Here is a 27,210-nt window from a genome sequence, read left to right as displayed (position 1 = left end):
TCATAAATATCCTAATAACTTCAGAAGCTTCAAAATTAAAATTTAGAATCAGAATGTTATAGTCAAATTATAAATTTTTTTTAAATTTATTTCATAATTTAACAACATCCAAATTAGAAAGAACTTTTTAACATTATATTTTATTATAGTTTACCACATTGTATTTTAGCATAAACAGTATTTAAGAATTTTAAATATGAAACAAAAATTACCACCATATTTTTAAACCTCTTATACAGAATTGTTCTAGCATATTTAAAATCCTGTATACAATTATCCAGTGTCAAGAAAGTAAATTCCATAAAATAATGAGAAATAAATAAAACTAAAGAAATAACAAGCAGTATATTTATCATTATTGTTTACATTGAGTCTTAATTTAATAAAACTATATTCTACACTCAATAAGAAAATACTTTTCACTGTCAATGAGGCTATTTAGTTTCAGTATCTAATCAAATCTGGATTCACCCACGCCTATAACCTCATTCTAATTTCCTTAAAAAGAGCTAGGCCAATGTTTGTTCTGTTAATCATCTCCCCAAAACTCTCTGATTTATTTCAAGTGAGGAATCTCACATCCTCTTCCCTCCTATCTGGTTTAAGAAATTTTGATTTCAGACTGGCCCACCTGAAGTCCCTCCAAGGAGGAAGAGTAGGTTAGGTTGCAAAATTTATTCTCAAAAATAGATGCAAACATTAATTTCTCATTCTTTTGTGGTAGAAGTATGGTCTTGTTACCTGAACCACAGAGAAAGAAAACTGAGAAAGAAAATTATAGAACAATCTCAGTAATTAAATATATTCAGAAAATAATTCACTGTGGTAAAGTTCAATTCATATCAGGAATCTGATCATTCAACATAGGAAAAATATTAGCATAATTAGTAATAAAGATAAAAGCAATATAATTATTTCAGTAGATGCCTTTGAAAAGTATATTATGTTATAAACCTGAAAAAGTGGGGGCAGCTAGGTGGCTCACTTGGATTGAGAACTAGTCCTGGAGATAGGAAGTCCTCTGTTCAAATTTGGCCTCAGATACTGTGACCCTAGGTGCATCACTTAACCCCCTATTGCCTTGCCCTTACCACTCTTCTGCCTTAAAATCATTGATTGTAATACAGAATGTAATTTTTAAATTATGTAATGGTTTAAAAAAAAAAAGGAAACCAGTCCTGAAAAAGTAGCCATGAATGGACCTGGAATAAACCAGAGCTGACTTAGCTCAGGTTAAAGATTTGAATGAAACCAAACACTGATATGTTCCACCAGTTAACAAAAAGTAGGTTCACATATCCATGGCAGGGAAAAGACTTTGAGAGCAGGGAGGAGGTTATAGTTGATTCAGTTTCAGCTTTCAAAGGAGTTCTAGCCTCAAGAGTTTTAGACGTTTTTATACTCTGAAGACCAAGAAGCTTCTCACGAAACAATGAATATAGCCTGTGTAGGACTAGGTGTTAGTTTAATTACTCCCACCCAAGATCTTTTGAAAATATGGTCAGAAGAATGTAGTTAAAACTAAGAGCTGGTATCATTTGCAGTGGAGAACACTGGAAGATTTCCCAGTGCAAACTAGCAAAAAAAACAAGGGTACTTTCTTTTTTTCAGTTCAAAAAAATGCTTGTTCTGGCAATATGGCAACAAAATCAAAGGCATAAATGTGGGCAAAGAGGAGGCAAAATTATTACTATTTTCAGATTATGTGGTTTACTTGAAGCGGAAATAACTAATTAAAACAATTATCTTTAATAAAGTAGCAGGTCACAATCTGCCAAATCATCACAGTTTTTATACGTACTAATAAAAACCATGAAAAAGCTATAAATTCCATTGAACATAACTTTAAAATGTATAAATTATCTTGGGAATCAATATGTGTATGTTTAAGGTTATATGCACATACATTTAACATTTATACAAATACATGGTTGACTTTAAATTAAATTTAATGCATAATTGACTTTAATAAAAAAATTTTTTTGTTTATTGTTTTCATTTCCTTTTCAACTTTTTCTTCATACCTGCATCCTTGAATTGAATGGTTCAAGGTAAGATAAGATATAGACCTTTTGTATATATACATATATATATATTTCTGCCTTTAATTTGTATACCTTTGAAATTGAGAAGCCCACCTTTGATTTCAAAGGTTAGTTGATTAACAAATGTTTATTAAGAATAATATCCTGGGGATGGAGGAGGCAGCTAGGTAGCTCAGTGGATTGAAAGCCAGGCCCAAAGATAGGAGATCCTATGTTCAAAACTGGTGTCAAGACACTTCCTAGCTGGGTGACCAGGGACAAGTTGCTTAATCCTCTTTACCTAGCCCTTACAACTCTTCTGTCTTGGAACTAATATACAGTATTGATTCTAAGATGAAAGGTAAGAGTTTAAAAATAAATAATATACTAGGAGCTGAGGACACAAATACTAAGGTGAGGCAGTCCTTGCCCTCAAGGATCTTATCTACATTATAAAGTATTTTATGTACTGTTTATTGCCAGAATATTTTAGGCAGTGAATAGAGAGCTGGCCTTGGTGTCAAGAAACTATTTCATCCTTTTAAAAAGAAAAAGTATTTCACTTTTCATTAATTTTAACCTAATCATTACAACTTATGTGAAATGGTGGAGAGTGCCTCTCCAGGCTTGGGATCAGCTAAACCTGAGTATGAATACAGCCTTAGATAAGTTACACAGTCACTTAATCTTTTTCAACTTCTATAAAAGGAAAATAACAATAGCACCTACTTTACTGGGTTCTTGTGAGGATCAGATGTGATAGTATAAAGTACTTTTTAAACTTTAAAGGACTACATAAGATGGTAGCTAAATAAAAGCATAAATTGACCTTCAGTATTTGAGGTAACTGGAAAAGTTATTTCCCTTTTCAATAGTTTATTTGCCCTTTCTGAAAAACCAACAAGTTATCTTTAACCAGAAAACCCGAGTTCAAATCCTATCTTGGACACTTAGTTGTGTGACTTTGAGCATATCACTTCTCAGTGATTTGGGTAACTAATGGTTTTATGTTAATAGAGTTTCCTCTTGGTGAGTTCTTATCACAAATGAAATTAGAAGTTCAGAACAAAAAAAAAAAGATAGTGCCAGATAAATGTTAGCTATCATTACCATTATAATATATTCAGTCACCTGTGTGCCAGGCACTATGCTAAAATTCCAGGGACACAAAGTTTAAAAACAGTTCCTGATCTCAGGGTGCTCACAATCTAATGATGGAGACAACATGCAAACCACTGTGTACAAACAAGCTATGTACAGAATAAACTGGAAATAATCCACAGGTGGAAGACACTGGAATTAAGAGGGACTGGGGAAAGGTTTCCTGAGGATTTGTATCTGGGGCTTGAAGGAAGCCAGGGAAGCCAGGAGACAGAGATGAAACAGGAGAGTATTTTAAACATGAGAGAAAGTCAGTGAAAAACTCAGAGTTGGAAGATATCTTTTTTGAGAAACAGTAAAAAGGTGAGTGCCACTGATAGAATATAAATTTTTAAAAAACTGGGAAGAAGAGAGGGCTGATGTGCCAAACAGGATTTTATATGTGATCCTTGTAATGATCACAAGGTACTACAATTTACAGAGTAGGAGTGTGTCAGACCTGTGCTTTAGGAAAATAACTGACAGCTGAGTGGGCTTTGGACTAGTGTGGGAAAAAGACTCATGTCAGGCAAACCAAACAGTGGGCTTGAGGTGATATGGGCCTGTATCAGGATGATGGCTATGTCAGAAAAGAGAAGGGGGCATATTCAAGAGATATTTATGAAAGTAAAATTGGCAGGCCTCAATCAGATAGGAAATGTTGCAACCCACACAACATAAATAGACGTGGGTCTTTTAATCTGCGGAGGGAAACGCTGACATGAAAACATAGGGCAGGGAAAAGGTGAGAGTAAAGATGCAAGAGAAAGCACAGGTACATGCACACATATACACTCAGGCATGCCTCAAGCCACTTCTTCCTTCAAAAGGGGTGGCTGAGCCATTTGTATTTAAATGCAAACCAACCAATGAGAGTTAAGCAATTCACCATAGGATACTTGAAAGTAACAACATCTGTTTCCACATAGATAATACAAGATTCTTGAGAAAGGATGTTCTTCCCTCAATTTGCTGATTCTACATGTGAAATACAATCTGTAGACCTGTTTCCTGCAGTTTATGCCATTGTACCTATTTCATTGATCTTCCTTGTATTGTAACTTATCTATAGGAACCCTTCCCTGCTATTACAGATTTGTGACATCTACTTGCTACCTGATCTTTGGAAAGCTGGTAGATAAGTAATCTGCTTGCTCAGATGGTGGCTGAGAGGATGTGTCCCTTTGTAGAAAGAGTTAAAATTAAGTTTTTTTCTTGCCTTGATACTTTAGCCCCAAATCAATTCTTTTATTGAAGGATCCAGTACATATCAAGCTTGTAGATTATTAAATATAGCCATAACAAGAAAATTGCTTTTGTACCCATATCTTGTTTTCATTGTCCCTCAACCATTGTTTATTGGGATCAGCTTTGACCATATTTTCATAATCCTCAGGATTCATCATTTCTGAATCCTTAGGAACGATTGGATTTAAGGATTGAATGATAGTAAGGGAGTAAAGTTAATGCCTAGTGACTGGGAGGATAGTGGTATCTTAATAGTAATGGAGAAACTTCTCGTGGTGAAGAGAGAATTTTTAGAGGGAAAAGATGAGGTCAGTGTTGGACATGTTGAGTTTAAGATATCTTTTGGGTTTGCCCATTGGCAATTAGATATGCAAGATTAGAGGTCAGCAGAGAAGATAAAACTGGAGAAGTAGATTTGATAATCCTCAGCATAGAGGTGATAATTAATGTTTAGAGCTAATGAGATCACCAAGTGAAATAGTATATAGAGAGATGAGAGGGCAAAAGAGCCCTGTGAAACATCACAAATTAGCTGGTATGACCTGAATGAAGATCCAGCAAAGGGGACTGAGAAATTCAGTTCAGATATGTCGGAGGAGAACCAAGCTAGTCTCAAAAACTTGGAAAGAACATTGAGAAGAGAGAGTAATTGATACTTCAAAGATTGTAGAGATGAAAGAAGGATGGAGTTTGAGGAAAGTTCATTAAATTAGGCAATTAAGAGATCATTAGTAACTTCTTTTGAGAGAACAGAAGAAAGAAAAGTGAACACACCAATTATTACATGTCCTCAAATAGTTTGACCACAGTAAGGAGAGATATGAGAAAATAAATAGGAGGTATAGATAGATCCAACTGAGGGTATTTTGAGTTTGGGAGAAACATGGGTATGTTTGTTGGAAGTAGAGGAGCAGCCAATAGACAGAAATTGAAGATAAGTGAGAATATAGATGATAGAATGGGCAATCCAATAAAGAAGACAAGATGAAACAATCATTTAACCATGTAGAGGAGATTTTTCTTTGCCAAGCATTTTGTAATTCTTCTAGGCGCTGAGATATTTAGAGCTATATAGTTTTCAGTTTCCATTTTAGGGTAGGTTTTTTTTCCCCGTTTAGATTTTAATAAATAAGATTTCATTTTATACAGTAGTTTAAAATTTGTAAAGTACTTTCTTAACAATAACCCTATAAGGCCATTCACTATAAAGTTGTTTTCCTATCTGAGAATTAAAACTCTAATAAAGTATCTGAAATAAACTGAAGTGCTCTGGGTTGAAATACCAAGAAATTTTTCTCCTTTTTGGATGGTGAAGCATTTAAGAAAAGAAAATATGTAGTGATTGAAAAAATATTATAATAGAATAAAACTTTTATAACCTGTTGAGATATTGAATGCACTGAAAGTCAGCTTATGTTATTTAAAATTATGTTAATCTTTTAAAGTCATGGATTCTTCACCTGGTTTCCATGGTTTTCCTTGGTTTTCCACCAAGTTTTACCAGACACTAAAAATGTTAAGAATCTCTTTTTTAAGGTAAAGTCAATTTGTATTTTTATGTTTTTTTTAAGTTCTACTTAGTGCAAAATAAAATAGTTCAAATAGCTAAAAGTCAAATTATCTACCTCATATGATTGTTGGGAGAAAAGCATTTGGTATAATATAGTGTAAGGAAAGATTGGAATCAAGTTCTGTTTTTTTTTTTAACTTTATTTTATTATTGGGCTATAAGACAAGTCATTTAATCTCCCAGGACCTCAGTAAAATGGAGATAATACTTGTTTTGTCTAACAGGAAGTTAGTACTTTTTCTATGGAAGTGCTTAGGGAAGGAAGTGCTTAGTGCAGAGTACCATATAAATGTTAGTTATTATTAGATTTTATTTCCTTCAAATTATTCAATGTTACACGTACTATAATTAATTTCATAATGCCTGGCATCAGCTTCATTTTCAGATGGAGAATAGTGGCTAAAGAACTGGGAAGGAATCTTGTCTGACACCCCTCATTTTACAGATGAGAAAACTTAGGCTCAGAGAGTCCACGGTCACTCAAGTAGTAACTTTCAGAGATGAGATTTGAAACAGGATCCTAGAACAGATTTTTTTTCATTATGCCATGCTGTCAGCTCTACTATACAAAAAGGCTTTGTTTAAAATAGAAATTTGCCAACACAAATTTTAAATAGGTTCACCTGTTTTGCAGGTTTTGTCTTCTGTTTTTTATAACATTAGTCATCCCAAGTAGCCTCCCTCCTTACTCCCTCAACTCCAAGAGGCCCAGCTCATATTACAAATAGTAGTGTATTTGATATACATTGAAAAAGTCCAAAAACATGTACAAGGTGTAACACTTATGGGCCTCCCACTTCCTCAGAGAGATGGATTGGATGTATCTTCTCATGTTTCTTCTTTTGAGTTCTAATTTTATTACATTTATATTTTATTCTTCATGTGTAATCTTTGCATTTACATTGTTATAGTCACTGTGTATATTTTCTTATTTTTGCTTACTTCATTCTGCATCATAAAGATCTTTTCAATCTTCTATATTTATCACACATTTTTTACAACATAGTAAAACTATATTATAATCACATAGCACTATTTAGTTAGCATCTTCTTTGTTACTACCAATTCTTTGCTATCACAAAAAGTGCTGCTATAAATATTTTAGTGTATATAAGGAATATAGTCTTATCAGTGACTTCCTTGGGGTATGATCCCAGTAATTGAGTCTCTGATTCAAAGAATATGAATATTTAGCCACTATATTTGCACAATTACATTTTTTTCCCAAAAAAGGTTGTGCCATTTCACAATTCCACCAGCAATTTTTATCATTTCACATTCCCATCAGCATTGATTGCTGCCAGATTTTTTTTCTTTTTGCCAGATGTGAGGTAAATTGTGTTGGTTTGTATTTCTTGTTATTAGTGATTTGAAGCATTCTTTCATGTGTTTGTAAATAATTTGCAAGTTCTTTTATTCTTTGACCACTGAATGGCTATGAATGCTATTAATTTTAAATATAATGTTGTTACATGATATGTCAAATCATATATCATATTACATGTTGTTTATATATGCCAAAACTTTATTAGAAATTTGATACGAACTTTTCCCATACCACCACTTCCTTATCTCAGGTGCATTAATTTTTTTCTGTGCAGTCTTTTCAGTTTTCTGTAATAAAAGTTATTTAATCTTCTATAATCATTTCTCTTACTTGATTAAGAGGACTGTGTTTCCTACCCATAGCTATGAAAAGTATATAATCTGTTTTCTCATTTTTTATAGTATATTTTTGATATTAAGGTAGCATATCCATTTAGAAATGTATTGTGGAATATGGTGTAAGGTCAAGTTGGTCTAAAAATAATTTATAAAAAATTTTTTTCCAGTTTTCTAGGCGGTTCTTTTTTTTTTATCTTAATCTTAATAAGGAGGTAATTTATGTTTTCCATTTTATCAAGCATTAGATTATTTTTCTTTTTCTGACCCTTTTTCTAATCTGTTACATTGATCTCTGTTTTTTAAACAAAACCAGATGATTTTGATGATTGCTGTTTTCTAATATAGTTTGAGGTTTGGAAGTAATATTCTCTCTTTGCCCTCTACTTTTCATCATTTTCCTTGATATTCTAGATCTTTAGTTTTTATAGTATCAGATTCTATAAAGCATCCCCTTGGTATTTTTTTTTTAAACCCTTACTTTCCACTTTAGAATCAATACTATTGTAGGATTTAAATTAATGTACAATACTTCAAGTATTGATTTTATAAAGTTTGTCATCTAACAAAACAGAACCATGTGACTAAGTTTTTTCTACCTGCTCAAAAAGCCCATTCCACCAAAGCTTCAACAGGAAGGAAAGACATCGAGACATGGAACTCCCCAGAATTTATATTCTATCTATGTTAGCATGTAATGACAGGAAAAGCATGGGGTGCTGGGAATCGAAGTTTTGCTGAGGATCGTAATTTTTAGGGTAACAGATTCTAATTACATGATTCCCTCTGTGATCCTTTAGAAGACTAGTCTCCCCAAATGGATCTTGTAAACATAACCAATTTATAAATTACAATAATTTGGGGATAAAAGGGAAAGAGAGCAAAATCAATGATTGATAGGCCCATTGACAAAAAGCCAATTAGGGGGCAGTCCCCTTTGGCATAAGAGTATACATACAAAATAAATGTGTTAAAAACGCCCCCACAGTTCAATTTCACTACAACCCAAAGTTCATTCTGAATCTTTCAGTGCGGTGAGGTTTCTGCAGGAATCTCCATGGCGCCTTCTCCAAGCAGTTCATTTCCTGGATTCTGGGAGGTAGCAAGTTTCTTAACTTTTATAAAATTAGAATTTTATGACAGTTATACAATCCCCCCCTGAGGAGAGTGCTGACAAACACATGGATCAACTCAGGATACATTAATTTTCACTAAGAAAATAGCTTTATAAAAAACAGTAATATAACAGCTAATTCAAGAAAATCTTTTGGTTCTAAAACATCACCAAGAATCTAGATCATTCTGGTGGAGGTAGATTAAGATGAAGAGTTAAAAATCATCCAGAATCTACTTAGGCTTCATGGGAAATGCTCCCTCTTGGGAGCCATCCAGGGGTCAGGGGTACCATGCTCCTTGGGAAAATCTTCCCAGCTACTCTGGTATGAGACTGTAGCAGTTGTAAAAGGCATATCTTTGTATGTCTCATCCATTACATTTTTATAACTACAGAGGTGAGGATTAGTGCTTTAACACTTCACTTCAGCTACTAAATGAACCCTTACCTACTGTTACAAACAACTCAAAGGTACTTTTATAATGGTATCTCCTCCAGTCCAGTCATATGGGGGAGGTACAAATAAAGACAATGTAACAATACATATAACTAATTGTCAAGACACAGTAACTTAAAGTGACATAGTGTAACAGAGCTTAAAAACAAAATAAAATCGTAAAACAAGCAATCAGCAAATACAATATATGTGATAGGATACAGCCACTGAATTCAAGAGTCCTTTTTTCTATTATACAGAGACTTCCATAAAACAATGGAGTCTGAAAAGGCTTAAAAATCCACCTCCAGACTCTTTAAGGTTCTTTCCCCTCCCTAGGATCATTATCCTCTTAGGTTCCTTTTGTCACACCTCCAGGATCTCCCATAGTGAGGGAGAATTCCAAGCTGAACATAGTGTGGAGGAATCCCATTTTGGATGTATTGTACAGACTAGATAGGCCAGAATGGCAAGGGAGTATAGGGAGAGGAATCTCTCCTCTCAAGGACCAGTGCACCCAGGAACAGTAGAAAGAAAAGACATCCTAAAACAGTTTGAGATAGGTAATGTATTTGCTTTTTCATAGAGTGAGCCATGCTTGCAATTCTACTTGCTGTTTGGAAGAATAACCTTCCCCTCCCTTCCCCCGCCCCCCCATAAAACGCCAGGGAGCAGCTTGCTTCCCTGCCACGTGGACAGGTTGGCAATGTAAGAGAAAGAGGGATTTATACTTTCTAAGCCTCTGCAGAGTGGCTCCAATCAGCAGCAGCAATAGCAATAGCAGCAGTAACAGCAGTGTGGGTGGAGGTGGCGATAGAGGCAGAAGCAATGGCTCCTCAAAGACCACCCAGACAGGGAGGCAGGATTGGCAGGAGCAGGAGGCTGAAACCACCCAGGGAGTAAGCAACAGGCGGCAGCTTCAAAGAGAGTTGGGGGCGGGGGAGCAAAAAGTGGTGGCAGGAGAAATGTGGTTTCTTTTCAAACTAATATACTCAGAGAGAATTAAGGATTCTGAACCCCACTTCTGGTTGCCATAAATGTAAGATTTAAATTAGTGTGCAATATTTCAAGTATTATTTTTGTAAAGTTTATTATCTAATAAAACAGAACCACGTGACTAAGTTTTTTCTACCTGCTCAAAAAGCCTGCTCCACCAAATCTTTGACAGGAAGGAAAGACATTGAGATGTGGAACTCTCCAGAATTTTTCCTGTCTATGTCAGCACGTAACGACTGGAAGAGCATGGAGTGTTGGGAATCATAGCTTTGCAGGGATCATAGTTTCTAGGGTAACAGATTCTAATTACACACTATGTATTGGTTCCAAGGCAGAAGAGTGGTAAGGGCTAGACAATGGGGGTTAAGTAACTTGCCCAGGACCACAAAGCCAGGAAATGTCTGAGACCAGATTTGAAATTAGGACCTCCCATCTCTAGGCCTAGCTCTCAATCCACTGAGCTACACCCAAGCTACCCTTTTCCCCTTGGTAATTTGACTGATGGCATCATTAAAAGAATAAATATATTTTGGGAATATTGTCATTTTTATTTTATTGACATTGCCTAAATATAAGCACTAAATACTCCTTCAGCTATTTAAGTTGTTTTTTACTTGCTTAAGGAGATAGATTGTTTCCCAAATTTTTTCTGCATTTTGTAGTTACTTGGAATTGAATTTTCCTTTCTCTATTTGTTTCTTGGGTTTTGTTATTATTATATAGACATACTATTGATTTTTGAAGATCTCTTTTCTGATATGCAACTTTTAATTGAAGTTACTAATTGTTTCAGTTAGTATCTTTGCCAATTCTCTAGGATTTTGCAAGTATAATATCAAATCATCAGCAAATAGGTATAGTTTTATCGACTATTCACCTATCTTTATTGCCTTTTCTTGCTTATTGATATGGCTAACATTTCCAGAACTATATTATAAAATAAGAGAGAGAGTGGTTAACCTTTCTTTACTCCCATATTCTAGAATCCCAAGGGTTCTAGAATATCCCCATTGAATATGATATTTCATTTTGCTTTTAGATAGATACTTTTAATATTTCTAAAAAGGTCTTTATTGGCCCATACATTGTAGATTTTGTAGGAAAAGTGTACTTTAACAAAGGGGTTTTTTTCTTCATCTGTTGAGATAATCGTGTTGTTTGGTATGTTTTGCCTTTAATATGAACTGATTATTATATTGGTTGTTTTCCTAATGTTTAAAGTTTGATAGAATTCTGTGAATCCATCAGGATGAAAAATGTTTTTCCTTTGGTGATTCCTTTACAGGTAGACCTATTTCCTTTTCTGAGATTATTTAAAATTTCTGTCTGTTCTGATAGTTTGAGCATTTTGAATTTCTGAAGGTATTCCACTGTTTCTTTTATGTTTTCAGTTTGATTAACATGTAACATAGTGTGAGGGATGAGATTTAGTGTGTAATTCTTAAGAGTTGTATTTGGCTTGTAACCCCAGTTTTTAAGACCCTTTAGTATTACTATTCCTTAGATGAAAACTGCCCCCCCCCCATAAAATTTTTAGTTTTTATGACCTACCTTGGGAAGTGTCTATAGCTTGGGAAACTTGCCAACTCTAGGAAAAGAAGGAGTAAGATAAGAAAGAACAGGGAGTTTCAAAAGTATCTTTATTGTCCTAGGCTGACAATCCCAATGATAGTCATGGGTATTTTGATAACGAGTGTCAGTTGTGGATTAAATGTGATCTGTGGATTCTTTCAATTTCCACTTTTCCCTCTTGTTCAAGAACGTCAGGGCGGAAAATTTCCTGTAGGATGATGTCTAAACTTTTTCTTTTGTCATGATGTTCCATTAAACCAATAATTCTTAAATTGTCTCTTCTAGATCTATTCTCCAGATCTTTGGTTGAATCAATGAGGTGTTTCATATTCTCCTCAAGTTTTTTATTTTTTTAATTTTGTTTCATATATTCTTGCTGCCTTGTGAAGTCATTTGCTTCTAGTTGTTGAGTTCTATTTTTTTAAAGACTGAATTTCATCCCTGGCTTTTTGGTCATCCTTCTCCTTCTGGTCTGATTTTCTTTGTAGATCATCTTTTGCCTTCTTTGCTTCATTTTCAAGCTGGTCATCTGGATTTTAATACCTTATTTTCTTGTTTTAGTTCATGTGTTTCCTTTTTCAAAATGTCTTCAGCCTCTCTTGATTGCTTTTTGAGTTCCTGAAGTTCTTAAGTTAATTGAATTTTGAGATCTTCCAAAACTGGAAGCCCAGTTTGCTGGAGCTTCTACCTCTTCTATTTCATTTGCTCTCTTTTCATTTCCTGGAAAGAAGCTGTCAATTGTCATTTCTTTTCTCTTTTTCTGTTGTTTACTCATATTTTTTCCTTCTCTGTTCTGCTATTTTACTCAGATGGATGTAATGATTTAATTTAATTTGATGAAAGATCTTCCCCCCAGCTGGCAGTGAAGGTTTGTAGTTACTTTCTCTACAGTCTGTGGGAGAGGGGTGTTGGAGTTTCTCTGCCCTCTGAAGACTTCTTGTCAGTCCAGTTGATGGGATTTAGCCTGGACTGGATTAGTCTGTATTGCTTAATGTGCCCTGAGGCTAAAACCTTGAGAGAAAAAAAAAAGTGAGGGGACAAGATGGAATGTTTTCACTGAGCTGTCCAGCAGTAGGGTCCCCCTGCTTTGTCCTGCTGTTTGACCTGGTTTTCTTTACTCTTAAAGCCCTTTGTTCTCTATCTCGGTGTGGTAAAGCCAGCTGGTCTGATGTTTGGCTCCATCTAAGCTGCCATCTTCCGAGCATTTTTGCTGTGTTTCTCTGGCTTTCTCCTCCAGCCACCTCCCTGGTGCCTGTGTTCAATATCCTGAGTCCAGCGCCAGCAAGGCCCTCTCTCCAGATTGGTGCGCCCGCCTGCCCAGAGATTTCAGGGGCCTCCACACAGTAAGTGGGGGGAGGGGTCCTGGTATTTCCCTTCTATACCCTCAGAACTGACAGTTCAAGAATTCAAGCCCTTTTTTGGGGCATACCTCTTGAGCTGCCTAGCCTGTGTATATTTGAATAAGGATATGATTTTTCCCTAAGAACTACTTTATCTATAGCCTAGAAATTTTGATTTAATTAATAACATAGTTATTAATTGTTCCTATGATTTGTTCTTTGAGACCTGCTCATTATTTAAGAGTTCACTAGTTAGTCTCCATTTGGCTCTGCATTTTTTATTTGTACCAATTTGAACCAATTTTTATTTTTATTGCAGTATGGTCTGTAAAAGATGTATTAGCTATTTCTGTCTTTTTACATTAATTTGCAATATCTCTCTGTTCTAACACATGGTTAATTTTTGTAAAAAAATGAGAGTAGGTTATTGAATTCTCCAATCACTGTTGTTACTATTTATATCTTCTTATAACTCAGATAGTGTTTCATTTTTGGTTGATTTTCTCTGGTCCCTTTTAGTCTAATGTAGTTTCCTTGTTTAACCTTCTCATCCTCTGTTTTTTAATGTTTGATTTTGTTTTGTCAAATAGCTTGATTACAATTTATGCTTTTTTTGGATTTCCTTGATCTGTAGTAAATTTATTCCTTTCCCCTTGTTTTAATTTTGCATGCATGTTTGTTGTATGTTGATTTATATTTAAAATTATGAGAGTTTAGTTTAATATTTTCCTCCATCTGATTACAATATTGAGTTTTTTCATTATGATTTTCTTAACTTTCTGTTGTCAATGTAGTGCTCTGCTTCTCTATTTGTTCTCACTTTCCCTTTGGAATTCTGCTTCTTAGTTCATTTTCCTCTCATGCTTTTATCTGGTTAATATTGTAGGATTTAAATTAATATCCAGCAACTCCAAGTATTAATTTTATAAAGTTATTAATAATCACTTGAAGTAGAAGGAATAAAAAGGAAATAGAAGTTAAAAAACCTAATTATTTAACAAAATTAAGACCATGTGACTAAGTTTTCCTTGCCTATTTAAAACACCTGCTCCACCAAAGCCCGGACAGGAAGACAAGAGAGGGAGAGGTGGAGCTACACCAAATTTATATCCTCCCTACATCAGCACATAACATGAAGAGAGTGGGGTCCTGGGAATTGTAGTTTTTAGGGTGACAGATTCTAATTACACAATATAATTATTTCCCACTTTGTTTTCCTCTCAATTGAGTAGATTTCCTTTTCCTGCCTTCCCTTTCAACTAGTCTTGTTCATTGATTTTTAAGTTTTCATTTTTTGTGCCCCTGTAGAGGCAGAATTTTAAGCTTTGCTGTGTCTTTAAATTTCCCTTCCTCCCTACTTTCAGGAGATACACTGTAGAAGCAGCCTTGAGGGTGAGCTCCTTCTTCTTCCTCCCCCTTAATAGTCCACTCTGAATCACTCTCTCCCTTCACCTGGACATGTCCATGGGTATGTGTCCATGCCCAGGCCTGCTTGCCCCTCCTCCTCTGTTTTGTAAACAAGAATAGCCAGCTGCTAACTATTGTTATCTATCAGACCTGTCACTCAGTTTACTACTTAGCATCTGGGAGATGATTCCAGCTAAACCGGTGAATAAATAAATCTACTTCTTTCCACCATCCTGGGTGTCAGTGAGATTGCTCACTATAACAAAAAGAATTTCTCTTTTTCTTCATTTACCATGCTTTATTTTTGTCTATTCTAGGAATCCCTCATTCTCTGATTCATGATCTCTATAACTATCTAATCTCTTAGCCTTCATGCAATAAAAAACTGCCTCTTCTAGGCTCCCAATTTCTGTGTTTTCTGCTTATAGAACTTTTGCATGGATTTCCCTTTTTCCATTGAGTTTCACTTCCAGAACAGTGCCAGTTATATACCCTACCACTTATCTATACCTTTTCTTAGCTTTTTTTCTTCCTTTGCTTCAAAAATTGCATTCCTGGGTTCATGTTCTCCCCTCTCTCCAGATGCCTCCAGTTCAACTCCCCTTGCCTTAGAAGTAGGAAGAACATGTTTTCATGTCCCATGAAAAACATTGTTTTTCTTGAAGGCAGTGTATCACTTAGTTCTGCCCATAATGCCCCTCAGGTGTGTGTCTCTTCATTGTTATTTCTATTGTACTTCTGCCTTCACCTTAGTATTGTTTTGTAAAAAAAAGTCTCTTACTGAATTCTTTACTTTTACTCTGTTTCCATTCTGTCCTAGACTAATGTCTTAACTCTTCCAATTTTGATGTGCTTGCACAGTAAATAATTTCAATTCTTTTTTTCTCTCTAAAAATGTTTCAAATACCTCTTTATCACTGGATGTTCCTGTTTTTTCATGTATGGTTAAACTCAGATACATCTTGAGCTCCATTAGTCTTCCAAACATATAATTCCATTCCATACACTGGTGGGTTTAGAATAATTTTTATAATATTTGAATTTCATTAACTTTGTATTTGAAGGTCTTTTCCCCAATTACTTTGGAGAACTTGTTTTTTGAATTGAATTGTTATATTTAATCACTATGTATCTTGGAGTTTGCAGCTTTGCATTTTTTTTTCTGGGAGTGACTGCATACATTCTTTCAATTAGTGTTTCATTCTTTATGTTCAGCAGTTTTGTGCAGTTCTCTCGTATTATTTCTTGCACTATATTAAGGTTGGTTTTTTTTTTTTGTCTTATCATGTTCCTTTTGTAGATTTAGGCTGTTATCCTATCTTGGAGAGATCCAGACTGAATTTCCCCTCTGTATATTTATATTACCTATAGACCCAGCTCTATATTTCTGGGGGTCCTGAGTGGCATTTAGTGGCGTCGGATTGAATGAGAACAGTCAGACTAAATGCTTAGCTCATAACTGCTCCGATTTGCCATGGAGTCTTGAATTTAATATATACTGGTTTCACACAAAGAGCACAGAGAAAGAATCGCAGCTGTGAAGGGGTTAAAAATTATACAAAACCCATTAAAATCTAAAAAGAAGAGAGATAGGTACAGGGTCAAAGGCCAAATTCCAACCACCAATTAGTAGGAGGTTAATTCTGGGAGCAGAAATACATTTATTTCATAGATATCCTAAACAAATTGAGTCCTGTACTCTTGATTTACAGGATTGCACCTGGTCAGATAAAGTCTTGTCTAGCTCTGTCTGTTTCCGGCCTTAATTATCTAATTAATATATTTTTTGGAGTTCAGGCTTCTTAATTATCAAGGAGAGAAATTGTTACCTCAGTAGCTGCTGGTCTGCTAAGGACTTAAAGCTTTCTAATAAGAATATTAAGAAAAGGTGGGGATCTGAAAAAGAGTCAAAAGAGGAGTCTCAGAATTTTACCTTAGATAACCTATTCTGTCTGCGTCTTGACATGCAGTGCAGAAAAAATCATACACACAGTTTTACTTGCCGATGATTTTGTAATGGGATCCAGATAAAATATCTATTATAGACTCTATTTCTCTAAGTGACTTCCAATAGCCTCCTGGAGGGGTCAAGTTGTTTTTGGATTAACCAACCTGATAGTACCAGAGCTTTTCAGGGCTCAGGTGACCAGGACCAAACACAAAGACTTGCCTCAGCCTGGTTTGGTCACGTAGGGAATCTAGATAACAGGCCCTATCATGACCCTATTTCTCCAATCGGCGTTCCACAATTTCCAATGTATCCTTTCTTTTTTTATCTTGGCGAGACTTGCTGTTAGGGAACCCAGCTTTTCTCTTCTGTCCATTATTTTTGCTCTACAGTTTATAAATTATTAAATTTTCATTTCTTTTTTGAATCATTTAGGAATAGTGTAGTTTCATGTTCTCACTTTCCACAGAGCACTTTGTCTCATTAAGTGTTGGCTGATTTTCCTTTGTTTTGCAGTATTTACTTACAGGCATCCACACACATTTACTTTATGTGGAAACCACATTCCCTTCTTTTTTTTTAATGTTTTTTTACCTGTCAATTTATCTGCTTATGTTCAGTCATTGAGTTTTCTTTCTGAGATCCTCGGTAATCTTTATTTTTCTTTTTCCCCCAAAGTATTTTTTTCCCTTTCTTTTTAACTGTTTGCTCTTTGCAACCTGAATTAAAGAGAATTACCAAAGTAGCAATATCCGTCTTTGATTGAGGCAAGGAAATTGCAGTCTGTGATAACCACTGAGCTCCACCATGCAGGGGTACTCCCAAGGGACAGTGGAAACTGGGTTTAAATACAATTCAACTCTGAGGGGACCTCATGGAAAGCATATCCTGGCGAGGTGTTTTTGTAAAGTGTTTTATATAACAACTGAGAGTCTGGATAGAGGCCTCAGTAGCTTCTGGTCAGAAAGTCAGACTCTAGGGATAGCCAGATTTTTTTTCTTTTTCTTTTTAAACTGGTTTTATCCCCCAGCAATTTGCAGCTTTGGGATGGAGCCAAATCAGTTTGCAGCTAACAGTCTCTGACCCTTAGCCCCAAAGTGGTTTCCTTAGCAGCTAGATTTCAAAGCTTCTCAGCCTCCTCCTACACTGGACAATTCATACTTCTATAGTCTTGATCTCTGCCTCCAAACTAGTTTCAACTGGATTCTAAGCTTTTGTCCTCAGGCTTAGTGGAGGTTTACTGCTCAACCTGTCCCTCCTTCTGTTTCTCAGTTCCTGGGCCCTGCACTAGTACCTGAGCTAGTCCTTTTCTGTTGTCCTCCCTGGCACTGACAGTTCAAAGATGTAGAACTGGCACTTTGGAGTTATCACAACCCCAGTAGGCTTTTGCTTTTGAAGGTCTGCCTCCATGTTGTCTTTTGAAGCAGAACAAATTTCTGTAGCCTAAAAACCTAGTCTCTTAGGTATTGAAAAGAGGAATTGAGGGAGGAGGAGCATCAATCAGGTGAGGGAGTTTTTGTTGTACTGTATCCTTGTATCATCTAGTACAGCTTTGTTTCCAGGACTTCCAGAAGTGAGGAAAGGATGCTGAAAGTTCAGGTTTAATAAGCATAAGTTCCTGAGGCCACAAGGGAAAAAGGAGAGGGACTGCCTGAACTGCAAGAAACCTCCACTCCCACATGACAGCAGACAGCTTGAGATAATGGAGCCTAGGGCAAGGGCTCTGCCCAGCCCAAGCTCCTTGGCAAGGGCAGGGAAGCAGCATATTGAGGACCAACCCAGCCCAGGGAACAACAGAGGAGGAATGGCTAACATGGGTTCTTAATATAGTTGGATAAAACAGCTGTAAGAGTAAGCCAGCAGGGCCACCTCCTTGACAGACACACCATGAGAAACAAAGGCAGCTGGACCTACCCAAGTACCTGTGAAGAGTACTATGCGAGCTTAAAGCAGTGTGTCTTCTACCTCTGGAACAAAGAAGTACCTCAATAGAGAGACAAGGGGTATGTGTTTGGGATGGGAGTGGGGGAGGGGAACACTGAGGGGGAATGACTAGAAAAATGACACCCCCCCTCCAAAAAAAGGGCCTTAGAAAAGTTTAGTGACAGGGAAGACCAAAATTTGAACTCAGAAGAGCATAAATGTCAAAAAAAAAAAAAGGGAAAATGTGAAGCTTTAAAGGAAACTGAAAGGAACCTCAAAAGAACCCCTGGAAAATTTTGAAAAGAAATTTAAATAAGAGAATTTTTTGCAGAAAAATTCAACAGCTGGGGTGGGGGTGGGGGGAACGGGGATTCACTGAAGAAATCAATTCCCTAATAACTAGACCAAAAGGAAAGAGAAATACAAAAATACATAAAAAAAATAATTCCCAAAGGAATAGAATGGGTCAAATGGAAATGGAGACAAAAATAACTCTTTAAAGAGTAGGATTAACGAAATGGGAAGAGAAAGACAAAAACTTAAGGAAGAAAATAGCTTCCTGAAAATTAGAATTGAACAAATGGAACCTAAGACATCAGGAAACAATGAAACAATTTTTTTTAAATGGGAAAAAATCTTAAATACTTCATTGGAAAAATTATTGACCCAGGAAAGATAATCTAAGAATCATCAGAATACCAGAAAGCCACAATCAGAAAAAGGTTCTGGACACCATATTACAAGAAATCATCAGGGAAAACTGCCCTGATATCCTTGAATGAGAGGAGAAAATAGATTCCATTGACCACCCCCTGGGGGAAAAAAACCCAAAATAAAATACCCCAGGACTTTTATACCCAAATTCCAGAACTCAAAGACCATGGAAAAAGTACTTCAAGCAACCAGCTTGAAGCAAATAATTCAGATGTCATGGAGCCATAGTCAGGATTATACAGGATTTACAGGGCATGGAATATGACATTCCAAAAGGCAGAGGACCAGAAAACTGAGCATAATCCTCTAGGGAGAAAAAAAATGACCTTTAACGGAATAGCAGAATTTCTGACCAAAAAAGCAGAGCTAAAAAGAAAATTTGATGAGCAAATTCAACATTCAAGAGAAACATAAAAAGGTTAAGTGAAAATTTAAGGGTTTTGATAAGGTTGAATTGTGTACATTCATACCTTGTAATTGAATTAGATACCTATGAGACTTGAGAAAGGTAAAATGCTTAAAGTATGAAAAATACCTAAAGTACCCAATATACTTAAGAACTGTTATCACTATCAGAGCAATGAAAAGGTATTTATACATAGAAGGAAGGAAGCTAAATAAGATGGGGCTAAGATATTTTAAAAAGACGAGGTGAGAAAGAAGTGTGGAGAAAATTTATTAATAGAGATTCCAAAAAATAAAACAAAATCTCCAAGCCAAAAGGAAATAGATTATTGCGAGAGGGCCAGCCGAACTCTAGTCAAGATCAAAGACATAGAGCCTTGTGAGGGCCTCCTTTTATGCCTAAAAAAGAAACACTGATGCTTCAAGTGCCATATGTGACAGAAATCAAGTGATATCAGAACAGTCAGCTAAAGAACAGACACATAAGAAAATATTCAGTTCTAAATAGTTGCAAAATCAGCTAAAAAGGGAGTATACTAAAAACTTAAATGCAGGATATCACTAACAGAAATGTTAATTGATATCTATTTTTAGGATGATTCATGCAGTAATGATACTAAGAGAATCACATCTGACACTAGCATGCTAACATTCAATTTAACACTTGCTTAACCATGCTAGAGTCACATTTGTCTATGCTAGAGTCACATCTACAAACTGTTAAACAAGAAAATAGCTAATGCTAAAATAACACTAATGCTAAAAATAATCATAGAGGGGTAGGAGATTTCACATTCACAGAGGAATACATAGTGAGAAAAGAAAAAGGAAAGATAGAAAGGAGATAAACTACACCTCTCATCATGAGGCAAGTACAGTGGAGGAGAAAATTGGGGGTAGGGAGTTGCAATACTTGAACCTTATTCTCATCAGACCTACCTCACAGTGGAAATAACTCCCACACTCAGCCAGCTATAGAAAACTATCTTACCCTATAAGGAAATAAGATAATAAAGGAGGAGGAACTGGGGGGGGGGGGGTGGTCATTGAAAGCAAAACATCAGTGAATAGGGAAAGGCCAAAAGGAGAAAGAGAAAAGAATAAATGGGAAAAATAAAATGGAAGGAAACACAATTGGTAATCAAAATTGTGAATGTGAATGGGATGAACTTACCCATAAAATATAAAAAGGTAAGTGTATTAAAAACAAGAATCCCACAATATGCTTTCTAAGAAACATTTAAAAGAGAGACACAGAATGAAAATAAGAGGCTGGAACAGAATCTACTATGCCTCAGCTAAAGTAAAAAAAAAAAAATCATGATCTCAAACAAAGTAAAAGTAAAAATCAATCTAATCAAGAGATAAGGAAATTACATCATAATGAAAGATACTTATAGACAATGAAACAATATCAATATTATATACACGTGTGCACTAAATGGCACAGCATTCAGATTCCTAAAAGAAATGGTGCATGAGTTACTGGAGGAAATGGATAGTAAACCATTATAGTGGGGAACCTCAAACTTCTCCTCTCAGAAGTAGACAAATCCAACCAAAATTAAAAAGGAAAGAAGTTAAGGAGTTAAATAGAACTTTAGAAAAGCTGGGTGTGATAGATCTCTGGATAAAACTGAATGGAAATAGAAAGGTATCCACTTTTTTAATAGTACATGGCACAAAAATTGACTACATAATAAGGAATAAAAATGTCCCATCCAAATGTAGAAAAGCTATTAGATACCTACTTTTCAGACTGTAACATAATAAAAATTACACTCAACAAAGGACAGCAGAAAGAAAAACTAAAAATTAATTGGAAACAGAACAATCTTTTAAAGAACAAATGGATTAAAGGACAAGTCACAGATACAATCAACAGTTCCGTTAAAGAAAATGAAAATGACAAGTAGCATATCAAGATTTATGGGATGCAGCCAAATAAAATAAAATAAAATTGAAAATAAAAAAGGGGGCTGGTTTTATATAAATAAATTTTAAAAAATATGTAGACCATTGGTTAACTTGAAAGAAAACCAAATTTCCAGTATCAAAAATGGAAAAAAAATTGAAATCACAAGTGCAGAAAAATTAAAGCAGTCATTACAAATTATTTTCCCCAACTACATGACAATAAACCTGACAACCCAAGTGAAATAGAGGAATACTTATAAACTATCTGATTAACAAAAGAGGAAACAGAATATTTAACCCCATCACAGAAAAAGAAATTGAACAAACCAAAGCATTCCCTAAGAAAATAAGCCCACATAAACCATCATTATTTCTATTTACCACCAACAAAATCCAACAGCAAGAGATAGAAAAGGAAATTCCATTTAAAATAACTCTAGATCAGTGATGGTGAGTCTTTTAGAGACAGAGTGGTTTTTGTCCTCTCGCCCCTTACCCTACCCCAACCCCAGACCGACTGCTAGGTGTGCCTTCACCCCTTACTCCACAGAGGAGAAGGAAAAAGCACTCCCATTAGGCTGCTGAGTAAAGGGGTGGAGGAGGTAAGGAATGTCCTCAGCAAGTGTAGAGAGGAGGAGGGGAATGGTCTAAGTGCTCTGCTTCCTTCTGGCTTTGCTGCCTGTGAGCTGACAACCTTAACTCCTGTGCACTCCTATTGGACTACTGGGCCAGAGGGGCAGGGATGTGAAAAAATGTCATCAGGCACAGTAGAGAGAGGGGGTGGAGAGCACCTCCATTTGAGTCCCTCTGTGTTTCTAGTAACAAAGTCTGGAGATGGTTAGAAGGGCAGCCATGTGCCCACAGAGAGCTCTCTATGTGCCATCTTTGGCACCTGTTCCACAGGTTCACCTTTACTGCTCTAGTCAATAAAAAAATACCTGGAGGTGTACCTACCAAAACAAACTCAGCAACTATATGAACACAATTATAAAACATTTCACAAAAGTAAAATTGAACTTAAACTATTGGGAAAACATTAATTCCTCATGGATAGGCTGAGCCAATATAGTGAAAATGACATAACTATCTAAATTAATTTACCTGATCATTGCCATACCAATCAAACTACCCAAAAATTATTTTTGAAATTTAAAAAAATCAGAGCGAAGTTCATTTGGAAGAAAAAAAGGCCAAGAATATCAAGGGAATTAATGGGAAAAATAAAAGGGAAGAACAATCTGGCTGTACCAGATCTCAAATTATACTGTAAAGTGATAATCACCAAAATAATCTAGAACTGGCTAAGAAATAAAAGTGGTGAATCATTGGAATAGGTTATAGTTAATATGAGTTTGATAAATCAAAGATCTAAGTTTTAGGGTGAAGAACTCACTATTTGACAAAAACTGCTAGGAAAATTGGAAAACAGTGTGGCGGAGACCAGGCAGAGACCAAGAAGTCACTCCACACACCACCAGGATAAAGTCAAAATAGATACTTGATCTAGAGAAAAAGATGACAACATAAAATAGGGGAACATGAAAAAGTTTGCCTGTCAGATTTATGGAATAGGGAAAAATTAATGACCAAAACAGAGAACATTACAAAAAATAAAATAGATAATTTTGTTTCCATTAAATTCTTTTAAACTCCATATATTGAAGGTATTAAAATAGGCAATGAAGAGACCAACCTATCACTCTTTGCAGATGATATGATTGTCTACTTAAAAAATTCTAGGGGGCAGCTGGGTAGCTCAGTGGATTGAGAGTCAGACCTAGAGACAGGAGGTCCTAGGTTCAAATCCAGCCTCAAACACTTCCTAGCTGTGTGACCCTGGGCAAGTCACTTGACCCCTATTGCCCACCCTTTACCACCAGGGGTCAGCAACATATGGCTCTTTCTGCCGGAGCCATAAAGTTAATTTTTTTCAGGTGCTGTTACAGGAGTGTGCACTGTGAGCACTGTACGGCTCTCACGAAATTACATTTTTAAAAATGTGGCATTTATGGCTCTCACGGCCAAAAAAGGTTGCCGACCCCTGCTTACCACCCTTCCACCTAGGAGCCAATACACAGAAGTTAAGGGTTTAAAAAAAAAAAGATTTCAAAAAAAAAAATCCTAGAGAATCAACTAAAAAGCTAGTGGAAATAATAAAAAACTTTAGCAAAGTTGCAGGATACAAAATAAACCCACATAAAACATCAACATTTCTATATATTTCCAACACATCACAGCAGCAAGAGTTAGAGAAATTCCACTTAAAATCACCCTAGACAATATAAAATACTTAGGAATCTATCTGTTAAGACAAACACAGGAATTATATGAACACGACTACAAAACACTTTCCACACAATTAAAACTAGATCTAAACAGTTGGAAAAACATTGATTGCTCATGGGTAGGACAAGCTAACATAATAAAAATTACTATCCTCCCTAAATTAACTTACTTATTTAGTGCCATACCTATCAAACTACCAAGAAACTTTTTTACTGAACTAGAAAAAAATATAACAAAGCTCATTTGGAAGAACAAAAGATCAAGAATATCAAGGAAAAAAATGTGAAAGAAGGGGGGCCCAGCAGTACCAGATCTTGAACTGTACTACAAAGCAGTAGTCATCAAAACAGTATGGTACTGGTGAAGAGACAGAAGGGAGGATCAGTGGAATAGACTTGGGATAAGTGACCCCAGCAAGACAGTCTGTGATAAGCCCAAAGAGCCCAACTTTTGGGACAAAAACACACTATTTGACAAAAACTGCTGGGAAAATTGGAAAACAGTATGGGAGAGATTGGATTTAGATCAACATCTCACACCCTATACCAAGATAAATTTAGAATGAGTGAATGACTTCATTATAAAGAAGGAAACTATAAGTAAATTGGGTGAGCACAGAATAGTATACTTGTCAGAACTGTGGGAAAAGAAAGACTTTAAAACCAAGCAAGAGTTAGAAAAAAATTCCAAAATATTAAATTAAATTAATAATAAAACTAAAATAATAATAAAAATTAAATTTAAAAGGTTTTGTACAAACAAAACCAATGCTACCAAAATTAGAAGGGAATCAACAAATTGGGGAAAAGTCTTTATAACAAAAAATTCTGACAAAGGTCTAATTACTCAAATATGTAAGGAGCTAAATCAATTGTACAAAAAATCAAGCCATTCTCCAACTCATTAAATGGGCAAGGGACATGAATAGACAGTTTTCAGATAAAGAAATCAAAGCTATCAACAAACACATGAAAAAGTATTCTAAATCTCTTATAATTAGAGAAATGCAATCAAAACAACTCTGAAGTACCACCTCACACCTATATTAGCTAACATGACAGCAAAGGAAAGTGGTGAATACTGGAGGGGATGTGGCAAAATTGGGACATTAATGCATTACTGGTGGAGTTGTGAATTGATCCAGCCATTCTGGATGGCAATTTGGAACTATGCTCAAAGGACTATAAAAGACTGTCTGCCCTTTGATCCAGCCATATCACTGCTGGGTTTATACCCCAAAGAGATCATAGGGGAAAAGACTTGTACAAAAATATTTCTAGCTGCCCTCTTTGTGTTGGAAAATGAATGAATGTCCTTTAATTGGGGAATGACTGAACAAATTGTGGTATCTGTTGGTGATGGAATACTATTGTGGTCAAAGAAACAATGAACTGGAGGAATTGATGCAGAGTAAAAGGAGCAGAACCAGGAGAACATTGTACACAGAGACTGATACACTGTGGTAAAAATAGAATGTAATGGACTTCTCTACTAGCAGAAATCTAAAACAATGCTGAGGGACTTATGAGAAAGAAAGCTTATTATATTCAGAGGAAGAACTTTGGGAGTAGAAACACAGAAGAAAAACAACTGTTTGAATCCATGGATTTATGGGGATGGATATATTATTGGGGACGTAGATGCTAAACAATCACCCTATTGCAACTATCAATAATATGAAAATAGGTCTTGATCAATGATACATGTAAAACCTAGTGGAATTGTGTGTCAGCTATGGGGAAGGGGGTGTTTGGGGAGAAGGAAAGAACATGAATCGTAACCATGGGAAAATATTCTAAATAAAATAAGTAAACCTAAAATAAATGAATGAAGAATGTCTTATAAGTAAAACCCAATGCAAATTGCATTTCAGAATGGTTGGATCAGTTCACAACAACACTAGCAATGTATTAGTGTCACAATTTTGCCACATCCTCTCCAACATTTTCTTTTATTGCTATATTGGTCAATTTGCTAGGTGTGAGGTGGTATCTCAGAGTTGTTTTGATTTGCATTTCTCTCATCAGGAGGGATTTTAGGACACTTTTTCATGTGATTATTGATAGTTTTGATTTCTTCTTCTGAAAAATGCCTGTTCATATCTTTTGACCATTTGTCAATTGAGGAATGGCTTGATTTCTTGTAAATTTGACTTTGTTCCTTATATATTTGGGAAATCATACCTTTGTCAGAGAATTTTGTTATAAATTTTTTCCCCAGTTGCTTCCCTTCTAATTTTCATTGCATTGGTTTTTGTTTGTACAAAACCATTTTAATTTAACACATAGTGATCCCTCACCTATTGTGGGAGTTGCATTCCAGAGACCCCCACAATAAGTCTATGAAAATCTGCGAAATAATTGCTTTATATTTATTATATTGTGTATATTTTAAGTGTTTATAAACCCTTCTCACTCTCCTATAAAATTTTTCCACACTCTTATTAACCTACAGTCACTGAGCCAATCAGCACCCAGGATATATAGAACACAGCAGTGCTGTGGTTGGTTGCTTTTCATTCCATTAGCCAGTAGTGTGCTGCAATAAGTGTAACTCCACAATATAGAATTAGCCATGATACTTTGAAGATGTGATAAGTGAACCGAGATATAGTGAGAGACAACTGTAATCCAAATTATTCATTTTACATCTTGAAATGTTCTCTGTCTCTTGTTTGTTCTTAAATTCCTTCCTTTCCCATAGATCTAACAGGTATACTGTGCTTTCCCAGCAAATTTGTGGGGGATCCAGGCATTAAAAGAAAGGAATCTTCTACAGTTAGGCGTCCCACACTTACCATGTGAGGAGAAAGTTTTGGGACCTTTTGAAGTGTTCCTGATACACCTACTACATTTAGAGAGCCAATAGAGGTAAAGTTTTCATCTGGTTTACTCACCAGGACTGATCTTGATTCTCTAGTGTCTAATAAACAATTTTAGTATGAATTTCCCACTTTTAGGGTTACATGAGATTCCTTACTATGTCTGGGGGGGGGAATATATGGGGATAATTGGCATTAAAATATCAGGGTCTGGAAAATCAAAGGTTTCCCTTTTTGATTCCAAGACCCTTGGGCTTCCCCCAGAGGGGCATTAGCACCCTGAGTGGTTCGGGGGTGAATTCCACTTAAGATATACTGTTATGGGATCATTTGGTATGAGTTTTCATCTTCCCAATTTTTATTCCTAGGATTTTATCACTCGTAGAGTTGTGATTCCTGCAATCATTATTATAATTATTATTCCTATCATTATTTCCGTAGTTATCTTTAAGATGGGTATTATTTCTGATTACTCTTAATAAATTCCTACATTTCATCATAGTGTGGCCCTTCTCATAGAAGTGACAGGTAAGGGATCGATAGTTAGATTCTTGGAGAGGGGCTCCCTAATCTTTCAGTTTTGTTTTTTTTTTAACATTTTATTTTCTGTCTTTAAAGCCTCTACTGAGACACTGTTTTCTTCATTTTTTTTGCATGGCCCTTAAAAACATAGACTGCTACCCTCCT

This window comes from Gracilinanus agilis, chromosome 2 (assembly GCF_016433145.1).
Source record: "Gracilinanus agilis isolate LMUSP501 chromosome 2, AgileGrace, whole genome shotgun sequence".
Lineage (NCBI taxonomy): Eukaryota > Metazoa > Chordata > Mammalia > Didelphimorphia > Didelphidae > Gracilinanus > Gracilinanus agilis.
The sequence above is the reverse complement of the archived record's forward strand: the minus strand, read 5'-3'. Positions refer to the sequence as shown.